Source organism: Peromyscus californicus, unplaced genomic scaffold, assembly GCF_007827085.1.
Source record: "Peromyscus californicus insignis strain IS unplaced genomic scaffold, ASM782708v3 Scaffold_15__1_contigs__length_86483966, whole genome shotgun sequence".
NCBI lineage: Eukaryota > Metazoa > Chordata > Mammalia > Rodentia > Cricetidae > Peromyscus > Peromyscus californicus.
The window spans coordinates 53,342,804-53,368,777 of record NW_026294447.1 but is presented as its reverse complement, the minus strand read 5'-3'; the positions used below and the strand labels follow the sequence as shown (position 1 = coordinate 53,368,777).

At 45.4% G+C, this 25,974-nt stretch overlaps 1 pseudogene; it reads right to left on the bottom strand.

Annotated features, from left to right (window-relative positions):
- Positions 1-16,942: 16,942 nt before the first annotated feature.
- On the bottom strand, positions 16,943-17,065 carry LOC128111388 (uncharacterized; annotated as a pseudogene).
- Positions 17,066-25,974: the final 8,909 nt, after the last annotated feature.

Genomic DNA, 25,974 nt, shown 5'->3' with positions numbered 1-25,974 from the left:
TCGGTATTTTTACATTTGCTTACACCCTTCACAATATGTTATTCATAAGCAGAAATAACTACACATTCTGCTTTTCCACTTACCACAAGAGCATAAGCATTTTCCATGTTGCCTCCCTGCCTTCTTAAGAGAAATTTTAATGGCTGCATAATATTTCATGGAGTGAATGAATGTACCATGTGCCTTATAACTTGATTAAGTGCCCATCTCTATTTTTGGATCCTAATGTTGCTCCCAAGTTTTTCCTTAGAACTAATTCAGCAATAAAAACATTTATGATTATAATCTTTTTTGAATATTTCTCCATAAAAGAATCCCGGAACTCCATCCCAGTTGATGACTTCCAACTTTCCCTGACAGACTCAGTTTCTCATTCAACACAATTTTCTTCTCCTTCCTTGTGAACCCAGAGTCTGTTCAGGGTTGTAGTGTCTTCAGTATAAAATTACTCTCCCTTGTGTTGGCATTGCTCTGTGGCCCAGTGAGGAGCAAATGGCAGCCTGTAACTCTAAGTCTGGGAAAATATTGCATTCTGCTCTACAAAGGAATGATTTTGAAGCCAGGAAGCTGGAAGTCATCCCGAGCTGGAAAAGTAGACAGAGAGGACCATGGCCATCGATGACATCATGGGATGGGATGGCTGCCCTAGACCTCTGGACTCCTGGAATATTTCTGATTAAGTATTCTCTTTTGTGAGACAGGGTTTCCCTATGTAGCCTGGTATGATGGCTGTTCTTGGTTGTCAACTTGACGACATCTGGAATTAACTAAAACCCAAGTGGCTGGGAATACCTGTGAGGAATATTTTTTTTCTTAAATAAATCATTTCAAGTGGGAAAGCACATTTTTAATATGGATCTTTTGAGGTAGGAAGATCTACCTTTAATCTGGGCCACACCTTCTGCTGGCAGCCTATATTAAAGACATGGAAGAAGGCAGCTTCCTCTCTTGGCTGCTTGCTCTACTTCTCACTGGCAAGTCCATTCCTTCACTGACATTGGAGCCTACTTCATTGGGATTCCAGCACATACTGAAGACCAGTTGAGAATCCAGCCTTGTAGAACAAACAACTACTGAATTCTTAGGCCTTCTGTTGGTAGACAGCCATTGTTGGACTATATATATTGGAATTTGTTGTCATATATATATATGTACATATATACATATATATGTACACACACACACACACACACACACACATTCTATCATTTCTGCTCCTGTAGAGAATCCTGATGAATACTTCTAGGTTGCTCTCAAACTTAAAATCCTTCTTTCTCAGTCACTTGAGTGCTAGAATAATGGGTGTATACCATCACACCTAGTTTAGTTAATCACTCTCAAAGCTATTTTAGAATACCATATGGTACCCCTTATATCCCAGATGGAGTGGAGGATGAGGGATGCTTAAGGTGGGGAAACATCATAACACTAAACAGCTGTCAGATGTATTCCAGGTCCCAAATGTACAATATATTCCTAAGCTGTTGCTATGGTTGAATGTGTGTGCTCTCCAAATTTGTATGTTGAAACTTAATCCTCCATGAGGTAGTATGCCACCATGCCTGGTTTTCAAGGCAGTCTCTTAACTGTCAGCACCTGTAAAATCAAAAGGCAACTTACATATTTTCAAAGCATAATGGCACAGACTAAACATTCCTACCCCAAAAGAGAAGAATGGAGTCATAGCAAGGAAACATTGAACCAAAGTAAGAGCAAAATCCAGTAGGGCAAACACCAAATCTTGAAGATCCATGTCTAGCATCTAGGACTCATGAGAAAATCACCTGGGCTCCTAAAGGATTGGGCATCCCCAATCTCCAACGCTGCTGTCTGAAACACATGCAAAGCTCTGTCTTGAATTGGTTCTCACTCTAAGTCTTCACTGTCCTTGGCAAATGTCCCACAGTGCTGGCATATCCACCATCTTGGAGTCTTTCCTGCAAGTTAAATTTCACCCTTGCAGCTTCATACTGTGGCCTATCAGGGCCTCCTTGCAAGGACTCTAGCCCTGCTACACATGGCCTGACTTCAGGTTCAGGGCACGCTTTCTGCAGCAATCTCAACTGAGGCTCTTTTCTTTCGAATTAACTTGCCTAGTTACAAGCAGGAGCCTTCCACAGGTAGGGCCTTTTCTTCAGAGGACCTTGCTGATTGTTGCAGTACAGAGAACAAGACTCATCTCTAATAGAGCTGCTCTTTCGAAATGTTACAGCTGCTGCTTCCCCATTGGGCTTTGTCTCTCGCAAGCTGTTTTCCTTGCCAAACTACAATATCCCCCGTACTTTTCTGCTCTCTTTCACTATAAATCTGAACAAGAACAGTGAACAGTAACCATGCCCCAGCCTAGGTGGAGCTTACCATGTCTTCCACTGAGTCTTTTGTTTTTGAACTTGGCCTCACTTAGGTTCTCAAGGCACGGGCAGAATGCAGCCAGATTCTCTCCCAGAATTTAACAGGAATGCTCTCCCATCCCTCTTCTCTGAAACTTCATGACCTAGGCCTCCACTCTCCACATTTCTGACTCCCACAGAATGGCCCAGTAAGCCCTGCTTAGAATAAATCTAGAGGTTCTCTAGCCCACAGCTCCAAACGAGTCAAATATCTTCCACAAACCAGGTCCAAAGACCATGAACCACATGGTCAAGTTTACTACAGTGACAATGCCACTCCTTGGTACTGATTTTCTGTATTAGTTGTTTTTGCTTGTTGCTATGAAAAAAGGGTTTATTCTGGCCCAGCGTTTGAGGATACAGCCCATCAGCCTGGGGGAGTCATTGGGACCAGAGCATGGAGCAGTTGGTCAACTACAGTTGAGATGCTGGGGTTCAGATGCTGGCCTGCCTTTGCCCCCAATTCTCTTTAGTTAAACCTCTCTGGAGATATATTCACATGCTGTGGGTGTGTTTTGTAGGTGACTCTGAATCCAGCCAAATTGATAATGAAGAAAAACCATCCCAGTCCCATTAGTCTAAAGCAGTGGTTCTCAACCTGTGGGTAGTGATCCCTACAGGGTTCACATAGCCTATATCCTGCATATCAGATATGTACATTACAGTTTGTAACAGTAGCAAAATTAGAGTTATGAAGTAGTAACAAAATAATTTTGTAGTTGGAGGTCACCACAGCATGAGGAACTGTGTTAGAGGGTCGCAGCATAGTTAGGAAGGGTGAGAACCACTGCCACAGAGGATCTGCCTGGGCTGTGCCTCTCTGAGGCTGCCCTTCAGCTTGTCTTCACAGCTCTTCCCAAGAACCCCAGGGACCTAGATTTTCTTTACTTGATTCTCTTTGTAGAACATTCCCCCCATATGGTATGCTAAAAAAATGGGATTGAAGGCTAATTATCTGAAATCTTAAAACTTGTCTTTCTTCAGTTTTTATCGAACTTGTCATAGTTTTTGTGTGTGTGTGTGTGTGTGTGTGTGTGTACTCTCACTCTTTATGTGCGTATCACTTTGTTATGAGAGCTTTCCTCCTGTCTCTGCAGGTAGCAGCAGAGCCCAGTTTATTCTTCTCTGGTAGGGGTTATCAAATGTCATTTCTCATCTCCCCTCCCATTCTTCGCCCCTCTACTTGGACAGCAAAGTGCTACCTATGCTGTTCCCCACCCCTAGCCTTCCCTCTTCACGCCTCTAAAGTCCAGTTGGTCTTAATTGTTCATGGTTCTGTGTTTATGAATTGGCCTCCTTCACAAAAATTTAAATGCAGCCACAGTGCCATGCTTATCATCACTGGGGAGTGCAGGAACATGTTAGGATCACAAAAATGAGTCACTGCCAGTCCTCCAGTTGTGGGTGGACAAGACAACACTCAACAGCACGCACATGTCCTTGCGGCAATCTGTGTAGTGTCTTTTTTGTTACTCATTTTGAGGTGATCTCAGCATCTTAGTGTGCCTCTGAGCACAGACGGCATACAGGCTAGTGTGTGGAGAGAATCTACCTTGCTCAGGCGTGAGGAGCAGTGCTGTGGCTGTGAGTTCTGTGTGCATAACCCAACAGCATCTATTCAACAAGGGCTTCGAAACAGGTCACACGGGAAAACACAACTCGGTACTGACCGGGTCATGAGCCCGTGACTGGAGGAATTCGGGAACCTAGGACCTCTGTTTCCCCTAGAAATGTTGAGGTGGTGTTTGCTGATTTGATGTTTGTGGCCACTTGATGGGATGGAACTCTCGGAGACAAGGTGAAGCCATTGAACTTATTTATCCTTCTCATTGTGTGTATATGGAAACAGAGCTTGGGTCAGTCCCAAGTTCACACTCAGGGTAGCTGGGTCTGAGCGTCCTGCTTTCGTCAGGCAACTGGGCTGCCTCTGTCTTTGCTTGAACCTTTGAAATGTGAGGTTTGTTTTCTGTCTCCCAAGGGATCCGGGAGAAATCACCCTCCCTTCTCCTTCCTTGTACTTTCATTGTCTCAGAAGGGTCCCCAGCTGGGGAACGCTAACCTCCCCCACCCCTAACCTGGGCAGGGGACAAGGGTCCTCATTTCAAGTTTTCCCACTCCCCCCAACTTTGAAGCTTAATAGCTTTAAAATCTTACAAGTTGTAAAAACAATTAAGGCAATAACGTTAAAGAGAAGCAGAATACTGGCCTTCAAAGGCGTGTGAGCCGTTCACACTTCGTGGTTAAATGCGGCCTGGAGCTGGCCGGGGCCTGAGAAAACGCAGAGGCGCCCTGCGAATTTGTTGATGCCAGTTTGGACAGACTGTTTATTTTCATGATTTCATGGAAGAATTTTAATTTAATGAGTGTTTTATACTCTAATGTAAAGCATCGTTCAAGCCCTGTAATTACTGTGTCAAAGTGGGCTCCCTTACACGGCGGCGGCTTGAACTCCAAGGCTATGCCTTGCATCTGAAATCAGCCTGGGGACAGGGAGGAGGGGCTGCAGAGGACCTCGGCTGCTTAATGGAATCGGAAATTAACTCTAGGAAGGGGGTGAAGGGGCTGAAGGGGTGTCAGGCTGAGCTAATTCCCACCCCCCAACCTGTGCCTCGCATACTGGAGCCGATGGGCCAGGAGACAAGTGTCTAGAGTCTTCTAGCCAAGAACTTGACCTTCATAAAGCTGCTTGTCTGGAGGGCGCGCCGGTAGGTAATTTCAGACACGTACTTCATCATTTCGGCTTTTTTTTTTTTTTTTTGGCTTTATGCATGACCCACAAAAAATTATTTTTTCCTTTCTTGCATTTATTTGAAAGTGTAGACGAGATTTTGTGCAGACCAGAAGGGTGGCCATTCCCTGTACTCCAGGTCTCAGGAAACTCTCCTGCCTGTTCCACCTCTTTCTGCCCCCTGCCCCTTCTCCCTGCTTGAACGATCTCCCAGAGTACACATGACTGTAGTAGGGCTCAAAATGGCCTTTCCAGATGTGGCCTCATCATACCCCCTTGGCCTTGGATGGGGATCCCCCCAAACAAGCCACTGGAACATCTTCTCTGGGGTGTCTCCCCACCCCTCTTTATAGAGCCACTTGGATTTGTGCTCAGTGGTCCAAGTTGAGGATCCAACGGCTGCAATTTGATCACCTGCTATTTCTGTCCTCTGTGCATTTGTGCCGTGGAGAGAGTGTATACTTTTCCTAGCGAGGACGGAGGAGGGGCTTTTCACTCAAGTAAGGAAGTCATCTTCTGCTCTTGGTGTTCTTGTGACATTTGAAGGTTCTGGAATAAAAGCCCCAGTGACCATCCATAGGGCATCTGACAGCACCTGGAAATAGGGTGTGGGTCCCTCATTGACTGCAGCAGCACCCGCACCCAGGGCCGGGGGGGGGGTGCACCTCTGAGGAATGCCAGATTAATTAAGGGGCAGGAGGAAGATGCTTAGCTAGATTGAAATTCAGATCTACAATGAGTGACTTCAAGTCTCTTCAAGATATTTTTGGGAGCATATACATATACTAAAAAATGATTTGTCTGAACGTCAAACTTAACTGGATGTACTGTATTTTACCAGACAGCCCAACTTCCAACCTCCCCCCGCCCCCAGCTGCCTTCTCTTAAAATGCACCAAGGTGTAAATCCTATAGGTGCAGATGGTGGCCCTGGCAGGATCCAGCGGCAGCAAAGTTAGCTTTGGATGATGTATTTGAAATTTGAATTTGGGATTTTTTTTTTTAAAGATGGAACAGGCGCTCTGTAGCCGCCGTGATCCCCCCCTCCCCACCAACCCCCGCCCCCAGCATGCCTGTGTGACTGTGACTGCTTCCCAGGTGGATAATATGCACCCCTGTCTTCCCTCAGTTGGGTACATTATTCCAGCCTGCATGCGGCTTGCTCCTCTATGGACTTCTGGGGCAAAATTCATAGGGCGGTTTCTCGAAGCCCCGTCCTGGGCAAGCTCTCCAAGGAAGAAAGGAAGCATACACAGGACGGGAATGCGCTGGGTTGGCTTTAACAGGGACACCCTGGAAAAGGGGCGGGGCTATCCACAAGTGTGCAAATGAGACTCCAGAAAATTAAGCAACTAGTCCTATCAGGCCACACGGTCTGGCTGCAAGAGGAGAATTCAACCAAGGTCGTTTGGCTCCAGCCTTTCATCTGCCTGCCTTAAAATTCCCTTGCTCGCGTCTGTGACTGCAATTTGCTAAGTGACCGTCATGTACAGGCACTGTGCTGGGTCAGTGGTCTAGCCAGTTATTTTTATTTCTTTTGCTCGGAAAGGATGGAATCTCAAACCGAATGCCACGTGAAAGGGGCTTAGGCTATTCTGATCCTGAACCACAGGGTCTGGTCCTGGATTTATTTTGTTTTGATTTTCTTGCGAACCTCATGGTGGAAATGCTCTTCTCATTCTGTGCCTCCGATGCTGCTAAATTGTTCGCTGGATTTATTTCAAAGCAAAAAAAGGAGCAGTAAAGATTGCGATGCTTAGGCTGTAGTTGCTCGTTTTAACTCAATTACATTTTGACAATTCGGAATGAAACTTGGGGGCATGTCTTTGTTTAAGCCGTCGGTCTTGCATCGGAACAGTCAGCTCAAGGTATATGGCTAGTGTCAGGACTAACAATCTTTGACAAGGGCATTTAGCGGCTGTAATTCAAATCTAATTCAGAACATCTTAGCACCGGACCTGTCAGGCCCTTGAAGCCCACTGTAACTACAAAACCAAGGGCAACAGTCCCAAAGCCAGCTCTGGGCGGCCTCAAGTTGATATGTCAACAAGAGCAGTTACAATTAGGCCTTCTTTCAAGCATACTAAACTAATTTACAGCACTCTGGAAAAGTGGGAAAAGGACCTGAGGCTTAAAATCCCAGGACTTCTAGATTTCAGATCACGGCACATAAAAATACAATTAGGATTCCACACAAAACAGCACAGGCCTGCGCCTGCCCTTTGGGTTGTGTGTGGACTGTCTGCCCTTAAAAATAGACATGCTTAAAAATGCATGCATGTATGTAGTTAGAACATAATAATAACAGTTGACTCCCAACCACTAAAAAAAAAAAAAAGAAAGAAAGAAAGAAAAAAGAAAACCCTTGTCGGGTCTTGTTAGGATCATTTTGTGGCTTTGTTGAACCCTAAATCGCCACCACACCTATTTATTACTTGGGGACGCTGCTTGTAATCGAATCTGGCTTAATTGGGGAGTGTCTTTTCTTGATGGGCCTCCACATTGGCCACTGGGCATACAGATTCTATGTGGCCTGGATGCTTTGAGCTGGGATGAAAAGTGAGGATGGGAGAAAAAGGATGTGGACTGTGGCTGGCCCATTGGACACAGACAGGGTTACAGCAACCAGTATGTAATTTCACCATCAAGATAAAACAGGGCTTGATTTTAGAGCACTGCTCTGATCGCGCACAGCTGTGCACTCTTAAGAGGCTCCACCTTTGTGCCAGGGACCCCAGCTAATGGGAATGTTTGCAGATTTTGCTTTTATGATTTATCTACTTTTTATGCACGATAATATAAACTCTCTCCTCTGGGGACTCATAAATGTGATTTTACTTCCCAAATTACAAAGCTAGTCAATTATTTAGCAATGAGTCACACATACAAAAGTGTTGGTAATGTGATGTGCAAACCATCAGGAAATTTTACACCAATTGGAATTATAAACACCAGATTTAAAATTTAAAAAAAAAAGGAACTATGAAAAGCAAAACCTTCCCCAATTGGTTCTGTTTATTTATGATGCTTCCTGTTGGGAGCTGCATTGAAGGAAGGTAGAATCGTAGGGCATGTGGTAAATTGTTTTCTTTTCTACATTGCTACTCCCAACCCATCTTAGAGTTCATTGAATGTATTTGTCTGCAGGGTGGAGATGGAGGGTTAGCCACCTGACTGGGTGAAGGAAGAGATGCTGATGGAGAAGATGTATAGGCCCACACTTGCTAAACCCTGTTAGCCCTTGGAATGGGCTATGGAGCCAGAGTTCAGGGAACAGCATTGGACCCACCGAATCTCTGGACCCCTTCTCTCTGCTCACCCAGCCCCTTAGATTCCCTTTTGTAGCATGGTCCCCTCAGGTGCTTGTCGATCCCCACCCTTGGTGTGATCCAGCATACACTCACTTTTGTCCCTGCGGGCCAGCTTCTTACAGTCTGCGGTGTCTGCCACTGGCAAGGGAGTGCCACTGGAAAACTTGAGTGCCAATGACTGATCACAGTGGAAAGGAAACAGGAAACCTCGGTGGCCTTGCCCCAGAGCTGTGTTTCCAGAACACCACAGTGAATTAGGACCGAGGAACCACAGCATCAGAGCTGGGTAGGGCCCCCAAGACCATCTCACCCTCCCAGCATAGAAGCCTTTGGGTTCCATGGCCCAACTACTGGCCTCCTCAGAGGCCTGGCACAGAACTCGTTTTCAGCTATTTCTGGATTCAGAATTTTCAGCTCTCGACTGGGATGGCCTTCAGCGTTCCCTCCGGGATTATAAGTTCTTAGCTAGCCGCTCTCCTGCTACCCCAGGTCCTTCCAAAGCTCTGAAGTATCTGTACTGCCATTGTCAATGCTGAATCTGTCATGGGTCATCAGGACACAGTCAGGAGGCAGAAGTCTAGGACAGGGCTCATGTCGGTGCCAGAGGACAGAACAACCTTTTTACTTACCCATGTTGTGTAAAAATGATCAAATTGGCAACCAGAAAGACGGCTCAGTGGTGAAGAGCACTGGCTGCTGTTCCAGAGGACCTGGGTTCAATTCCCAGCACCCATGTGGCAGCTAACAGTGGGCTCTGATACCCTATTCTGGCCTCCAGAGACACTGCATGCACACACGGAACAGATAAAATACAGGCAAAACATCTGTACACGGAAACACTAAAAAGTGTGTTATTTATTTATTTACTTACTTACTTAATTGTGTGTGTGTGTGTGTGTGTGTGTGTGTGTGTACCTGCAAGGCACACCATGAAGATAATTTCTTGGAGTTGGTTTTCTCCATCTACCAAGCAGGTTCTGGGGACAGAACTTGGGTCATCAGGCTTGGTGGCAATCACCTTTACTCGCTGAGCCATCTCACCAGCCCACTTCCTGTGTTATTCTTTTTAATCTTAAAAAAAAAAAAAAAAACAAACCAAAGTCTTATTATGTAGCCTGTGTGTTGGCCTGGAACTTGTTGTAAAGACCAGGCTGGCCTCAAGTTTAGAGACCTGCCTACCTCTGCCTCCTGAATGCTGGGGTTAAGGCTGTATGTTCTTTTCTTAATTTTAAATAATTCTATTTATTTGTTTATATTTATTTATTTATATGTGTACAGGTATGTGTGCATGTGTGTGCACATATATACATGTATGTGCACACACCCAAGCACAGGTACCATGGTATGGGTGTGGAGATCAGAGGACAATTTGGGGGAGTCAGTCCTTTCCTCTCACCTTGTAGGACCCATGAATTGAACTCAAGTCACCTTTACCTGCTAAACCATCTAACAGGCCCACTGTCCACCTTCTTCCACTGAGGGAGCTCAGAGCGATGGATACGGTGAGTGCATCGTCTCAGCGGCCCGTGCGTACTTTACTACTGGTGAGCTTCTACAGAGACAACACTTTCATCTCCAGTAGTAAAGGACCAGGGTAGGTCGTGGGGTGCTAGACACAGGCAGGAGTGATTCCAACAGACAAGGGGCAGGTCCCCAAGACATTCTAGGGCCCAAGGCAGCTAACCTTTTCCAGAACACGGCATGCCTGTGAGAAGTGGGTATCTGAGATCCCATTCCCATGGATGCTCTGTACTTTAGACTTTAAAGGCTCTAAACTTTAGTGGCTTGTCTTCACAAGCAAGTCCAGCTGTGTTTTCCACTGCTCCACATCTGTAGAATTTGGAAGCAGCTGTGCGGCTGCGGGAACTGTGCTGAGGGGCATTGTTAGCGGAGGGTCAGTGAGACGGTGCAGTGGGTGAGAGCCCTTGCCACGCAAGCCTGAGAACTTGAGCTGCAGTCCCAGAACCTATGTAAAATGTAGGAGAACTGACTTTTCCAAGTTGCTTTCTGACTTCCGCATGCATGACTGTGCACGCACGCACGCACGCATGCACGCACGCACGCACTCACACGCATGCGCACTAAATAAAATCAAGTCGTTTTAAAAGAAATTATTAATAGAGTTAGAATAACTAGGGTCTTCTCCCCATCAAACCCTCAGCCCCAACGCTGGAGACGCGTTGCCTTGTTCATCTCTGCCTCCTGGGGCCTGGCACTGGGCCTGGCACATAGCCTGTGTCCACGAAGTATGTGCTGCATAAGTAGCAGAAGATGCACAGGTGAGTAGCGAGAGGTGACAGGAAGGGACAACTTCCAAAGCAGTGGGCCAACTGGTAGGTGTCGGGCCCAGCGGGAAGTTTGACAATGGTGCTTCCACCTTCCGAGTCACAAAGGGGGGAAAAAATCAGATCAGAAGAACTGAGGATGCATCGCTTAGAAAGAACTTACAAAGAAGTGCTCGAGGCAAGAAAGTAAAGACCAGTCATGATGACAAGTGTAAGTGGAAAAGCCCAGTTCATCCCCTAACTAGACCACAAAGAGAGGAAACCCCAAGGCAAGCCGCGTGTGATTCTCCACGAGATGTATGTAAAACACAGTGACTCAAAAAATTGAAAGGAAAAGTGTCTTTTCAAACCATTTTAAGAAAGGGAACAGAGATTTTTTTTAAACACACACACATACACACACATGAAGTACAGAGGGTAAATTTTAGTTGACAAAGGCTTACAAACCACAAAGAAAACAAAACCACCCCAAAGCATTCTGGGATGAACTTGCCTAGTTAACATTTAGAAATTGGAAGCTGTAAAACAAAACAGAGAAGCTGGGCAGGGTGGGGCACCCCTATGATTCCAGCTCTTGAGAGTCTGGGCTGTATGGTCATGAGTTCAAGGCCAGCCTGCACTACATAGTGAGATCTGGTCTCAATAAATAAATAGATAGATAGATAGATAGATAGATAGATAGATAGATAGATAGACAGATAAATGCAAAGCTGACAACTACCACCAACAAAACAGAGAGAAATGACCACAAACATAATAGCAGAATAAATTAATAGTCATCCTAGGCATTCAAGGTAGCCAGGGAGCTTGAGAGCTGCCTAGCTCTTAAGAGCACTTTTTGCTCTTACACATGACCTAGGTTTGATTCCTAGCACCCATGTGGTGGCTTACAACCATCTGTTAACTCCAATCCTGGGGATCTGATGCCCTCATCTGAGTTCAGTGGGGACCAGGCACACACGTGGTACACAGATATACACGCTGGCAAAACTCAGATACATACAAAATCAGCAAATAAATAAATCTTTAAAGAATTCTTTTTAAGCCAGGCAAACAAAATTAAGAACATGACTGGATGTGTCCACTATTAAATGCTTTCCTTTATAAGGGTTCCTGTGGTCATGGTGTCTCTTCACAGCAACAGAAACCCTAACTAAGGCAAGTGATAAGTCCATCATGATGGGGGAATTGCGGTGGTAGGAGTATGAGGCAACTTGCCATATTGTATCCGCAGTCAATAAACATCCACAGGAAGAGAAGAGATGGGAAGTGGGGCCGGGCTATAAAAGCTCTAGTCCCATTCCTAGTGACGCACTTTTGCCAACAATACTCAACTTCCTTGAGTTCTATAGCTTTTCAAACAGTGCTGCCGGCTAACAAGTGTGCATACACATAGATCCATTGTGACATTTCACATTCAAATCACCCCAAGGGTGGATGCCGCGTCCGTATGGGTGTGTATGTATGTATGTATGTATGTATATACGCATGCATGTATGTTTTTCCTCTTTTGAGTTGTGCCACAACCTTTTCCATCTCATGGAACATTAGAAAAATAGGTAAGTTTTACAAAGCTCAATTCTCACTGGGACAGCCACCCACCAATACTGTGAGCATCACCAGCATCCCTTAATGAGAACTACTTACAACAAATGGTAAGAATTTCCCTCCATGGAGCTCTTAAGTCAGACAGCCCTTAAGAGTCACAACAGGAGACCACTGCCAAGGCATTGGCTGTGACCTCCAAGGAGGTCATGCAGGTGATATGGCCAAGTTTGTTTTAGAGTAGTGAGTGGGTCTCAACCTTCCTAATGCTTTGACCTTTTTATACAGTTCTTCATGTTGTGGTGACCCCAAACCACAAAATTATTTTCATTGCTATTTCATAACTGCAATTTTGCTACTTCTATGAGTCAAAATGTAAATATCTGATATGCAGGATATCTGATATGTATGATCCTTGTGAAAAGGCCGTTCGACCTTCAAAGGGATTGTGACCCAAATGTTGAAAAACACTGTCTTAGAGATGTTGAAAAACACTGTCTTAGAGATAAATTCATTCTAGTGGCTGATGTCACAAACTGCCACAGGATTATTAAAGGTAAATGTGTTGTCTCACGGTTTTAAAGGTCACAAGTTTGAAATCAAAGCATCTTTTGAGCTTTAGGGGACCATTTCTTCCAGGGGTCCAGGAAGTCATGGTCTTGAGGCCACACCACCTCACAGTGTATGTCTGTCTTCATGACATCTGTTCTTCCTTGCTTCTGTATCAGATCCCACTCTGTGGTCAGAAAGATAAAAGAACAACAAGCAGGACCATCCAGACCATCCGTGGCCACGTTGTTAAGGTTGGTTCTCTATATATTTCTGTGCATGGGTTCTGGGTTTTGGGAAGTTTGATAGCCAATGTCGGTTGTCACTTGGCTGGATCAACCAAATCAAAAGCTGCTGGGCACTCCAGTGAGGGATTTTCTTGATCGGACTATTTAAAGTGGAAAAATCCACTGTGAATGTGGGCAACACCTTCTGTGGCAGCCAGATAAAAAGGGTGTGGAAGAAAAAGACTTCGCCAGCTTGTCCACACTCACTGGCGAATCTATCTATGCTGTTGCTGTTCCATCCCATTACTAATATTACGACCAGCTTCTTGGGCTTTCCAGTGTGGACTGAAGACTAACGTCTTTCCAGGAATCCTCCAGACCCCTCATCAACAGGTGGTAAAACACCATGGACTGAACTACTGGATTCTCTGCCTCTCCAGTGTGAGACAGCCATTGTTGGTGTACCTACCTGGACCACATCCTGTAAGCCAATCTAACAAACTCCCTTTAAATATATATTCACTCTGTCACTTCTGTTCCTCTAGAGAGACCTGACTAATAGAAGAACTGAATGCATATCTTCACAGGGGACACTTTTCTCCCTGCCACAGATATACATAATGTTAATTGTTATGTAAGAAAACTACAGATGAGTGAACTAAATGTTTCAAGAATAAGAATGTGCATTCAACAAATGAGACTAAGACGAAATTAATAGGACAGATGTCTAATATTCTCTTCAGATTTTTACAACTGTGTAAGTAGGAGTGTTAAAGATAATCTAAAAAAAAGTTTTAAAAGTGCACTTAAAATATGAAATGACATGGTGGAGACTTTATTGAACTCATCAGCTAATGAAGCAACCACTCAAATGTTACAGCTTGCTCAGGAAAACTCAAGAGCTGAGATGTGCATGCCATCGTTATGAGTTGAATTAGGAAGTATCCCTGATTCATGTGTTAGGACACTTTGTTCCCAGCTGATGACACTGCTTTGAGAGGCTGTGGGACCTTTAGGAATAGGGTCTAACTGGAGGAACAGGGTGACTGGGGTGGGAGTGGGGGGCGCCAAGGGTTATATAGTCCAGTTTCACTTCTGGCCTGAGCTCTCTGCTTCTACATCCACTGAAGTGATAATACAAGCTTCACAACAAGCAGGAAGCCTGAGGGAACCCAGGTGATATTACTGTGATCCCCAGATGCTCAACATGGAGCTGCAGGGTTTGGTGTTTGCCCTCTGGGTTTCTATTTTGCATTGACCTAAGCCTAGTGCCTTAGCTGCCATCCTCTGCCCTGATAGACTGTATCCCTTAAACTGTAAGGCAAATAAATCCATTTTTCACTTAAATTCTGTCAGGTATTTATACTTTCACAGTAAAGGTAAAAGTAGCTGATACAGAAAATTGTTATCAGAAGTTGAGATGCTGCTGTGATGTTACCAGAAGTGAAGATGTTGCTGTGATGACCCTGACCACAGGTGTTTAGACCTGGTTTGTAGGAGGAATGTGGGTGGGTTTAGAGCTAAGAGCTGCAGCTCTAGAATGCTGGACTCAGAACTTAATGGGCCATTCTGCTGAGAGCTTGGCAGACTAGAATGCTGATGGAAATGTAGATGAGAGAGGATGCTCATGAGGCTTCAGAGGGGAAGAACTCCACAGGGAATTTGACATTTTGTTACAGTCTGACAAAGAATTTGGCCATATTCCACTAAAATCTTTGAAAATCTGAGTGAGGTTGAATAAAAATGAAGAAGAAGAAGAAGAAGAAGAAGGAGAAGGAGAAGGAGAAGAAGAGACTAACTTTTTAGCAGAGGGAATTGCATGAAAACAGTTTCAGACAGTGGCACTGTCACTGCTTTCCTGGGTTAAGCAAACTATAGTCCTACAAAACTGCTTAGGGAAATGTTCCCCTGGTTTGGGATTAACCACTCAGGCACTTGGAGTCTACTGTAGCTGGGCTGGCTAGCTTTATGTCAATTTGACACAAGCAATAGTCACCCGAGAGGAGGGAACCTCAATTGAGAAAATACCTCCATAAGATTGGGTTGTAGGCATTATTTGTAATAACCAGAACCTGGAAACAACCTAGATGCCCCTCAACCGAAAATGGATAAAGAAAACGTAGTACATAAACATGGTGGAGTATTACTCAGTGGTTAAAAAAAAAAAAAAAAAAAAGACATCATGAAATTTGTAGCCAAATGGATGGAATTAGAAAAAACCATCCTGAGCGAGGTAACCCAGACCCAGAAAGACAAACATGGTATGTACTCACTCATAAGTGGATATTAGATGTAAAGCAAAGGATAGCCAGTCTACAATTCACAGCCTCGGAGAAGCTAGATAACAAGGAGGACCCTAAGAGAGATCCATGGATCGCCCTGGGAAGGGGAAATAGATGAGATCTCCTGGGTAAACTGGGGGTTGGGGGAGGGGGTAAGGGGGAGGAGATGAGGAATGGGAACATGAGGCATCAGGATGGTTGAGTTGGGGGAGGGACAGAGAGTGAGAGCAATGAAAGAGATATCTTGATAGAGGGGGCCATTATGGGGAGATTACCAATTGGAGACTACCCTATCATCATAGAACCTTCATCCAGTAACTGATGGGAGCAGATGCAGAGATCCACGGCCAAGCATTGAGCCGAGCTCCAGGAGTCCTGTTGAAGAGAGAGAGGAGGAATTACATGAGCGGGAGGAGGGGGGGGGTCAAGATCATGACAGGAAATCCACAGAGACAGCTGACCTGAGCTCGTGGGAGCTCACCAACTCTAGACTGACAGCTAGGGAGCTTGTGTGGGACCAACCTAGGTGCTCGGCATGTGAGTAACAGTTGTGTAGCTTGGTCTGTTTGTGGAGTCCCTAGCAGTGGGACCAGGATCCGTCCCTGATGCATGAGCTGGCTTTTGAGAACTTACTCCCTATGGTGGGATGCCTCGCTCAGCCTTGATGCAGGGGGAGGAGGAGCTTAGTCCTGCCTCAACCTAATATGCCATGCTTTGTTGACTCCCATGGGAGGCCTTACCCTTTCTGAGGAGTGGATGGGGGGGGGGAGAAAGGAGGTGAGGGGAGGGAATGGAAAGAGAGGAGGGAGGGGAAACTGTGGTTTGTATGTAAAATAAATTTTAAAAAATTAAAAAAAAAAAAGATTGGGTTGCAGCAGTTCTCAACCCATGGGTCATGACCCCTTTGGGAGTCTTTTCACAGGGATCACCTAAGACCATCAGAAAACACAGATATTTGCATTACAATTCACAACAGTAGCAAAATCACAGTTACAAAGTAGCAATGAAAATAATTGTATGGTTGGGGGTCACCATGCCATGATAAACTGTATTAAAGGGTCACAGCCTTAGGAAGGTTGAGAAGCACTGCTGTGGGCATTTTCTTAATAAGCGGTTGATGTGTGTTGAGGTGGGTGCAACCTATTGTAGCCTGGTAGTCCTAGGTGAGCAATCCATGGAAAGCAAAGCAGTAAGCAGCACCCCTCCATGGCCTCTCCGTCAGCTCCTGCCTCCAGGTTCCTGCCCAGCTTGAGTTCCTGTCCTGATTTCCTTCAATAATGAACAGTGATGTGGAAGCATAAGCCAAATAACACCTCTCCTCCTCAAGTTGCTTTGGTCACGGTGCTTCATCACAGCAATAGAAACTCCAACTAGGACAGTAGCTGTGATCCAAGAGGGCCCAGCTACATCTTAAACTCGCAGGCCTTGGCATTATCAGTGTGATTATGGTAGACAGCCATTGTTGGACTAGCTGGATCACAGCCTGTAAGCCATTCTAATAAATCTTATAATATATATGTTATATTAATATGATATATTACATATAATATATCACATTATATATGCATATATTATATATTATCAGTTTTGTTCCTTCAGAGAACCTGAATACAGATTTTGATACAGAAATGGTTCTATGGCAACAGAAGTATAAGGAAGAACTTTAAGTATTCAGAATAGGATTTTCAGATATTAAACTGATAAGAACAGATACTACACTTGATCTTAGCCAAAAGGCCGAGAAGCGATAGAATAGGATTTTCAATTTGCCAGCACCTACAGTTACTGAAGCCTCTCCTGGAAGCTCAGAGATTATAGAAAGCCCATGGTGTGAGCTATTTTACAAACTTAAGGAGATACATGCATTTGGCTATCTTGATTCACCAACTGTGGGAGGTAACACATTTGGTGACTCTGTACATAAAACTTTTGACAATTTGTGGGAAAATGATGCTGATGGTTAGTTACTCCTAGCATGTCTGGATAAATTGACAAAGGAAAAAAGTAAAATTAACCAACTTCTAGCATCTCAGAATCGGTGAAGGACAATGAACTCAGTGATAAATCTGACCAGCTCCAGATGTGCACAAACAGTCTAAAGGTTTCTAAGTGTGTCCTGGAAGAGAATCTTCTCTCTAGCAGTCACGGAGCTCAAGGTGTGGAAAATCACACCAGAGCCCTCGTTATAAGATTGGCTGAATTACAAAGACAATTCAAGACCCAGCCTTGGAGGGTGTCAGTGGCTAAAGTGAGAGCATTAATTGGTCAAGAATGGGACCCTGCAACTTAGAGTGGAGATGTGTGGGAGGACCCTACTGAGGCTGGGAACTTTGACCCCTCAGATTCTCAAGGGTTTATCTCACCTGAGGAAGTAGCCTCTCCACCCTCCATACCCCAACATTGGGAAATACTGTCTTTTCTGCCTTTGACTGAGGAAATTCATACTTCATTGTCTGTTAAACCAACATCACTAGGCAAGACAAGAGTTTTATGGTTGGGGGTCATCAGGGCCCATCAATAGTTGCTTCTAGATCTATAGCCAGACTTCAGGTTAAGCAGGCTCCTAGAGGGGAGATAGAATGTGTAGTCCATGAGGAGGTACGCTACAACTAAAGAGCTTAATGAGTTTGCTAATGCATTCAAGCAGAAGTCTGGAGAATGTTCGTGGAAGTGGATTTTAAGGATATGGGATAATGATGGAAGTGACATTAAACTCTATAAGGTTGAGTTTGCTGATATGGGCTGTATTAGTCAGGGTTCTCTAGAATAACAGAATTTATAGAATTAATCTATCTATCTCTATATAAAGGGGATTTATTAGAATGACTTACAAACTGCAGTTCAGATCATCTAACAATGGCTGCCTGTGAAGAGAAAGTCCAAGAATCCAGTAGTTGCACTAGGCTGGATGTCTCAGCTGGCCTTCAGTAGACACTGGAATCCTGAAGAAGTAGGTTCTAATGCCAGTGAAGGAGTGGACTTGCTAGCAAGATGAGAGCAAGCAGGCAAAGGGCAAAAGCTTCCTTCTTCCATGTCCTTCCTTATGTAGGCTTCCAGCAGAAGGTGTGGTCCAGATTAAAGGTGTATCTTCCCACCTCAAGATCAGGATTCAAGGCTTGTGTCTTCCCACCTCAAAGGTTCATACTAGAAGTGAATTAACCCTTCAAACCAAGCAAAAAAAAAATCTCACAGGTGCATCCTCCATTTCTGGATTGTAGTTCATTCTAGAAGTAATAAAGTTGACAACCAAGAATAGTCATGTCTACCCCTTGTCAACTTGACATACAATCACATCTCCTTATGTCATGATTAATTTCCAAATGAAATACAATTGCAAATGCATTATATGTTTAACCAGGTCGTAATTACACACAACATGCTGTAACTATTTCTTTTTTATTTTATTTTATAATTTAATTTTACATATCAGCCACGGATTCCCCTGTCCTCCCTCCTCCTGCCCCCCCTCCCTCAACCCACCCCCCATTCCCATCTCCTCCAGGGCAAGGACTCCCCTGGGGATTCAGCTCAGCCTGGTAGATTCAGTCGAGGCAGGTCCAGTCCCCTCCTCTCTTCACCCAGGCTGAGCAAAGTGTCCCAGTATAGGCCCCAGGCTCCAAAAAGCCAGCTCATGCACTAAGGACAAGTCCTGATCCCACTACCTGGGGGCTTCCCAAACAGTTCAAGCTAATTGACTGTCTCACTTATCCAGAGGGCCTGATCCAGTTGGGGACTTTTCAGCTATTGCTTCATAGTTCATGTGTTTCCACTAGTTTGGCTATTTGTCCCTGTGCTTTTTACAATCATGGTCTCAACATCTCTCACTCATACAATCCCTCCTCTTTCTCGCTGATTGGACTCCTGGAGCTCCACCTGGGGCCTAGCCATGGATGTTGTACAACCACAAACTCATTAGAAATTTAGAATAGGTGGCAATGCCCCTTAGGGGACTTTTTTTAGTATCTGAAACTTAAATATGATAACCATTGATATTCTCTTAATTGACATTACAGCGCATGATAAATTGAAAGAAAAGACAAATATCTGTACAAATATATTATTAACAAAATACAACAGAAACACTCATGTCAACTACAATATTCATTTCTGCAACTGGTCACATTGCCTCTGCTGGCATTTATAACTACCTTCCTCTATCACCCATTCTGTATTTCCTCCACCCTTGGCAAGAACCTCATCAAGTCTCGGCTCTTTTCCTGGAGGAGTGACCCACACCTTCATTCCCGATGTGTCTGTGCCCTTTGTCATCCTGCCTGGATTAGGTTGTTGTAGTTTCCCATTGACTTTAATCACAGAACGTGGTTGCCTTTCCTCCCTTTTGGAATGGTAATGTATATTTTATGTCAGTGTATGCTGGAAGTAGGAGATCTGCTTTTTCATTTTGATTTTACAGGGAGTTATAACTAAGAGATTGCCATGAATCTCAGAAGAGACTTTGAACTTTGGACTTTTTAAACATTGTTGAAACGGTGATAGACTATGGGGACTTTTGAAGTTGAACTAAATGCGTTTTGCATTATGATGGCTATAAGTCTTTGGCGGCCAGGGAGTGAAATGTGGGTGTGAATGAAAATGGTCCCCACAGGCTCATAGAGAGTGGCACTACTAAGAGATGTGTCCCTGTTAGAGTAGGTGTGGCCTCATTGGAGGAAGTGTGTCGCTGGGGGTGGGCTTTGAGGTTTCAGAGACTCAAGCCAAGCGCTCTCTCTCTCTCTCTCTCTCTCTCTCTCTCTCTCTCTCTCTCTCTCTCTCTCTCCCTTTCTTTCTCCTGCTTGCTGATTCAGATATAGAACTCTCAGCTCCTTCTCCAGCACCATGTCTGCCTACACACTGAAATGCTTCCCAATATAAGGATAACGGACTAAACCTCTGAACCTGTAAGCCAGCCCCAATTAAATGTTTTCCTTTATAAGAGTTGCCATGGTCATGGTGTCTTGGCACAGCAGCAGAAATCCTAGGACATGGGCCTACTGAGTAGAGAGCCTAGGTTTAATATGGAAGTTCTCACAGTTAAAAAAAAAAAGCTATCAAAAGTTTGAATGGTTGGCTGAAGCATTTGTCATAAGGTGGTCAACTGAAAAGGAGTTGGAGATACCTGATGTCCCTCGGCTTAGTGTTGAGGAAGGGATTTTAAGGCTCAGGGAAATCACAATGCTAGAATAAGCATACATCATAGCTTTGGTTCACCTACTTATTCATTTTATTTTTATTTATTTTAGAGGCAGGGTCCTGGACTGGGGTTGCTGGGTTAGGAGTGTGTACATTGAACTTCGGTTTCCCGAGGATGAGTGTTGTCATCCTCTACCTCAACCAATATGTATAAAAACATGGGTTTTGATCTTTGTAAATTGAGAAATTAAAGAGAGAATCTCATACTTTATTCATATTTCTGTTACCAAGAGTGAATTTAGGGTGCGTTCGAACACATTTAAGTCAGGTCTTTATTTCTTTTACTGTGATCTGTTTATTCAGTTCCTTTGTTGATTTCCTGTTGAGCTGTGGTCCTTTACTTATGATGTACAGACTTATTAGTTGTAAGAGATGCGCCTTTCTTCTGTGGTGAACTGCAAATATTTAATTTTGTTTGCAGAATATCTTTGGAAGTTACTCATGTGTGTTCTAAATTTCTATCACATATTCCTTTTTGTATAATAAAATTTTTCAATTTTACCCCTTGCCCACGAGTGACATGAGTTCTTAGGAGAACATCTGTGTTTCACACAGGCCTGTGGGCAGGTGGCTCCTCGCTACCTTTGTCTTTGGAGTAAAACCCACTCACCCTGACTTAACCTTGACCCCACAGCCATGGACCCTCATGACCTATGGCTCATGCCTTCTTTTTTTCCTATTGTGGTCTCAATCTCCACACCCCCTTCCCAAGCCCCTGCTTAATGACAAGGGAGAAAGGAGGTGATGTGGTGTAACTCTCCTTCAGCTGAGAACAACTGTAAGAGATCAGACAGAGGCAGCCTATGGTCTATCCTCTGAGTGTGGGGGCCTGCTGCCCCTCTAGACCAGGACATACTCAGCTGCAGCCTGAGGCCTGGCCACTTCTGCCCAACACAGTGTGGCCTCAACCACTGAAGGCTGATAGTTGAACCATTCTGCATGTGGCATTGTTATCACTTACGACAAAGCCACAAGTCAGCCTTTGTCAGGACACCCCTTGCTTTCCTAGAAACCATTAAAAAGAAAAAACAAATATCTCCGTGGACTGTACTTTTTTTCATAGTGACATCCGCCATACTGATAGAACTCTTGTAGTAGAGTGCAGAAGCTAGCCTGTCTCCGGAACTTCCAGAACCTTACAGTCTCCTCCCGGAACGCTTCTGTAGAACGACTGGATGAGCATTGCCTCTGGCCTCTCAGCAGAACCCATTGCCTCTGCCTTGTTGCAGTATATCCTTCCCTCCTGACCCCAGACCTAGAACTCTGGGACATTTGAGAGAACAGTTAATAGTTCTCTTGGGCAGGCTCCAGAGTTGTGCTGGAACTCCGTTTGAAGGATGGAGCAGACATGACCACTTGAAGCATAAAAGCCAGGGAGGGTCATCAAGGACGATGTGGCCCTCGCTTTGCTGGAGTCTGCTTAGTGTTGGATGGCTGCCAGGCTTGTAGGGAACTTGGTTCTGGGAAGGATGCTGTGTTCCTCTTAATCTATTCCCTCCCCAATTTCCTCTTTCCTCCTCTTTCTTTCCTCCCGCTCCTGAGATCCTGACTCTGGAATCTGGACCTCAGGAGATGCGGCTTCTTCCTTATGCAGCACAGAGAAAGAGTGTGGATAGCATGCATCAGTCCCCCTCTCTACAAAGACTGGGTAGACAGAGGTGGGTGTCCATGTCCTAACCGCAGACCCCATGAATTGACCTTTTTTTGGAAAAGGGTCTTTGTGACGTCAGTAACACCGAGATAGTATCATTTTACATTGTCTGGGGCGGGGCCCCTGAACCCAATGATCAGTGTCCTTATGAGATACCCGAGGGAGATATATACAGAGGAGGCCATGTGGTCATGGAGGCAGAGCTCAGAGCCATGCTACCACCAGCCAAGGACCACCTGGAGTCGCCAGAAGCTGGACAGGGTCAGGTAGAGCACCTTGACCCCCCCTCAGGGGAACATGGTCTGCCAACACTCTGATCTCCAGCTTCGCTCCCTGCTATTTTAAGATGCCAAGATGATGTTCATGTATGGCAATCATGAGAAATGAACTTGAAGGTTACAGATCCCAGCTTGGCATCCGCTGCCCCCAAATCTCCTGCCAAGGCCACCCTGCAATGGTTTCACCATCAAATGAGGCCTTCTCTAGTCCTTCCCTTGGGCGAGGCTGTGGTAGTGCCCCCAGCCCGGCCCAGCTGCACTGTGTAGGGATCCTCCGGCTCCATGCCTCCTGCCCTCCCTCTCTTTCCCCACATGCAGTCAATGCCTGCTTTCACCCTGGGCAACCCTATCATCAGAGAATTACGGAGGCACTGGTATAATTTCAAAGAAACCAGAACTTCCTTAGACACTAGGGATTGTGGGGAGAACCTGCCACCCACACAAATGCTGCCCAGGACAGGCTAGCACGGACACTGGGGTCGACAGCAGTTGTGAGGCCACTGTCGTTGGACTGGGAACTCCAAGAGGCATCTGTGGGATCCTTTCGCAGGAGGTTCCCAGCCCCCAGGCATACACTGCAGTCTCCTGGGGAGACATTTTTCTATGGTGGTGGGTAGATTTTTTTTCTTTTTGAAGAACCCCAACACTTTGAATGTACATTGGCTTAATATGAGTCTCAAAGCATGGTCACTGGATGTCACCAGGGAGTATGGCAGCCATGTCATATTCTCCAATCCCATGCAGGTCAGATACTCTGGGTAGGGCCCAGAGGCTGGTTGAATGAGCTATTGGTGGGTGGGGGGTTGTTGTCTCTCTGATCTGAGGACTCATGTCTCAGGGAACAACCCCTTCACGGCTTCTCTTTTTAACATTGCCCCATAGTTTTATTGTTTTAAATGTCTTCTAACCCAGGGTACTGTAAGTGATAACACAAGTAGCTAATGTTCTAATGGACTCCCCACTCTCGGAAGCCCCTGCCCCAACCCATGTCTGTCCACCTTGGTTGGGGTGTGATTCTCCCTTCCAGGGCTGATCATCAGTGGGTGAGGGGAGCATCCTGTGAGCCCCTCTATTTTGTGCCTTGGTCCTTGGCAGCAGAAGGTGCCTGGTATCCCCCAAGCTGTCTCCCAGGGCCCAGTGACGTCTAGTGTAAGAGTAGAAAGGGCTTCAGGCCTAAAGAGTCATTGTTCAGCCCCAGGCCAGAGGACCTGGAAGCTCTCGGCTTGGCTTTGAAAGACCAGAGACAGCTGTTCCAGAAGAGCCTTGCGGAGTCACCATGGAGACCAGACGGGGAGAGATGCTTCGCAGGGGAGCATCCTAAGGCCAGCCACAGGGTGACAGAGACATGAGGGTGGCATGTGGACACTGTGTTCCCCGAGGTACCTGGGAGTTAGTTGTAATCACTGTGTAATATGGTCCTAAGCTTCTTTCACTGGGCAGTTGTTGAGGGGAGCTAGCTCTGCTCTCCAGAGCAGGAGCCTTCTATGCTGACTGAAACCTCATTCTCTTTCATTCATCATCTTTTGAAGTGTTAAGAATGAGTTCGTGTGAAGTGGCCCTTTGAGTGCCTTGGTTACCTGGAACTTTAGTGATAACTGAGATTTTGATGTCTTTCATGTATATTCCCCATTTATTGGGTAGGACTGTACTTCAATGCCAATCTCATTAATACACATGAACATGGTTTAATTTGCATAGAGGCAGGAATGCATGGTGCACATGGCTGTCCCTCTTTTTAAGGCTATGTATGTATTTATTTTGGAAAATCCATGAAGAATTTCTGATTTTGTAAACAGATTTAAAAGCTATATCAAGGAAAGATAATGACAACTATGTCACGATACAGAACAAAGGACATGGGGTCACTGTCAGAGGCAGGGTCTGGGTTCAAGCATGTGTGTGTGACTTCATTTATCCTCATGACAGACTTTAGAATCTGTTTTCTACCCATTTCTTAGACGAGTAAATGGAGGCCTCTAGAGGGGGGAAATGGCTCACCCAGGACCACTGTTAGGAAGCAGGAGTGGCAGTAGTAGAAGCCAAGATTGGCTTCAAAGTTCACACTTAATCCTCCAGGATGCTCTCACAGCTGTTACGCTACTGTGCCGGGAGCCCACGGTGATTTTGATTATTTAATCAGCTGCAAACTGCTCCACCAAGTCTGAAACAAGCTTTCCAGTGCTAGCGGGCTCTGACTCTGCTACTCAACATTACTGTCTGCCATTCCAGGTCCTCTCTACCTTGACCTAGGATCCTCACTTCCCTTTCTCTCCGCCTAGATCATCGGGATAAAACAGACAGGTGCTTGGCCTCCGTGGTGACTCAACCCTGTGTGTGCTCCAGGTCCTGCTTGTTGGTGGGGAAACACTTGAGTCTTTTCTGTCGCAATCCTCCAAATCTGGAGCCAATTGAAATCACAGATCTCTCTGAGCAGACCTCAAGGCGCACCGGACAAGCCTGTGGGTCAGGGGGCTGCTGTCGGGCCTGGAGCCCCTGAGCCAGTCAGAGGAGGGCATTCCCTGTCACCCAGCTGCCCCTGTAATTGCCACGGGCTCTTTTGTTATTAAGCAGACCCGGCCTAAACAAAAGGGACACTGTTTCTTTTATGAGTAATGTGTTAAGTCGCCCTGGCAAAAAGGAAGGAAAAAAAAAAAGAAAAGGGAAAAAGTTTAGGTCCGGTGTAGAGACCGAGACAGCCTAAGATTTATTACGAAGGCTGCAGAATTATTCCTCTTTCACAGCACTTAAATTGTCTAATTATTTACAGCTGTTTCCAATTTGGCCCATGCTGTTAATGAAGGGGTGTGACTGGGTCTTCCCACTCTTCAGGCACCTGAAGCCTCCCTAGGCACCGAACAGAGGGCCCTGGCTGCGGGAACCTCCACAGCTGCCTTCTGCTTTGGTCCAAGAGGGAGAAGAGCTGGGGAGACCACAGTTTCTTCCCAGCTAGTGAGGGGTGCTGATTAGAGACCCCCAGAGGGGCAGCTGATCTCTCCATCTCCTCTGTGAATCTAGGGAACCCCTCATCCCTTGGGTACCCTTGGAAGCCATGTCAGGGATGTCCTTGGAGAGAAATGGAACCAGGCAGTAGGTCTCTCCAGTCCTGTTGGGGTCTCAAGGAGAAGCAAGGGAGCCAGACTTTCCTCCTCCATCCCCCAGGAGGCTTCACACCCCTCCCTGCAGTAGCCTTCTGAACACTCCCCCTGTACTCTAACACAACTCTGGAATTTTCTTGTCTCTCTTATCTACACCAATCTGGTTTTGATTAGTGATCACAACCGATGTTTGATTAACAAGCAATAAGTAGACGCTTGCTGTGTTTGTGGTATAGATCTGGGCAGCAGGGTTTTAAAATGAGTTAAGCGTGTTCTAGTCCCCTTCAGACTGTAAGCTGTGAGGTGCAGTATCTTAGTCAACTTTTACATCTCCCCTGGGCCTAGCAGATGGGCTAGTATCCAGGAGGCACTCAATACATATATGCTGAGTAAAGGCATGAATCACAGGCTGCTCTGGCTAGGATGCATTGATGAGACTTAATA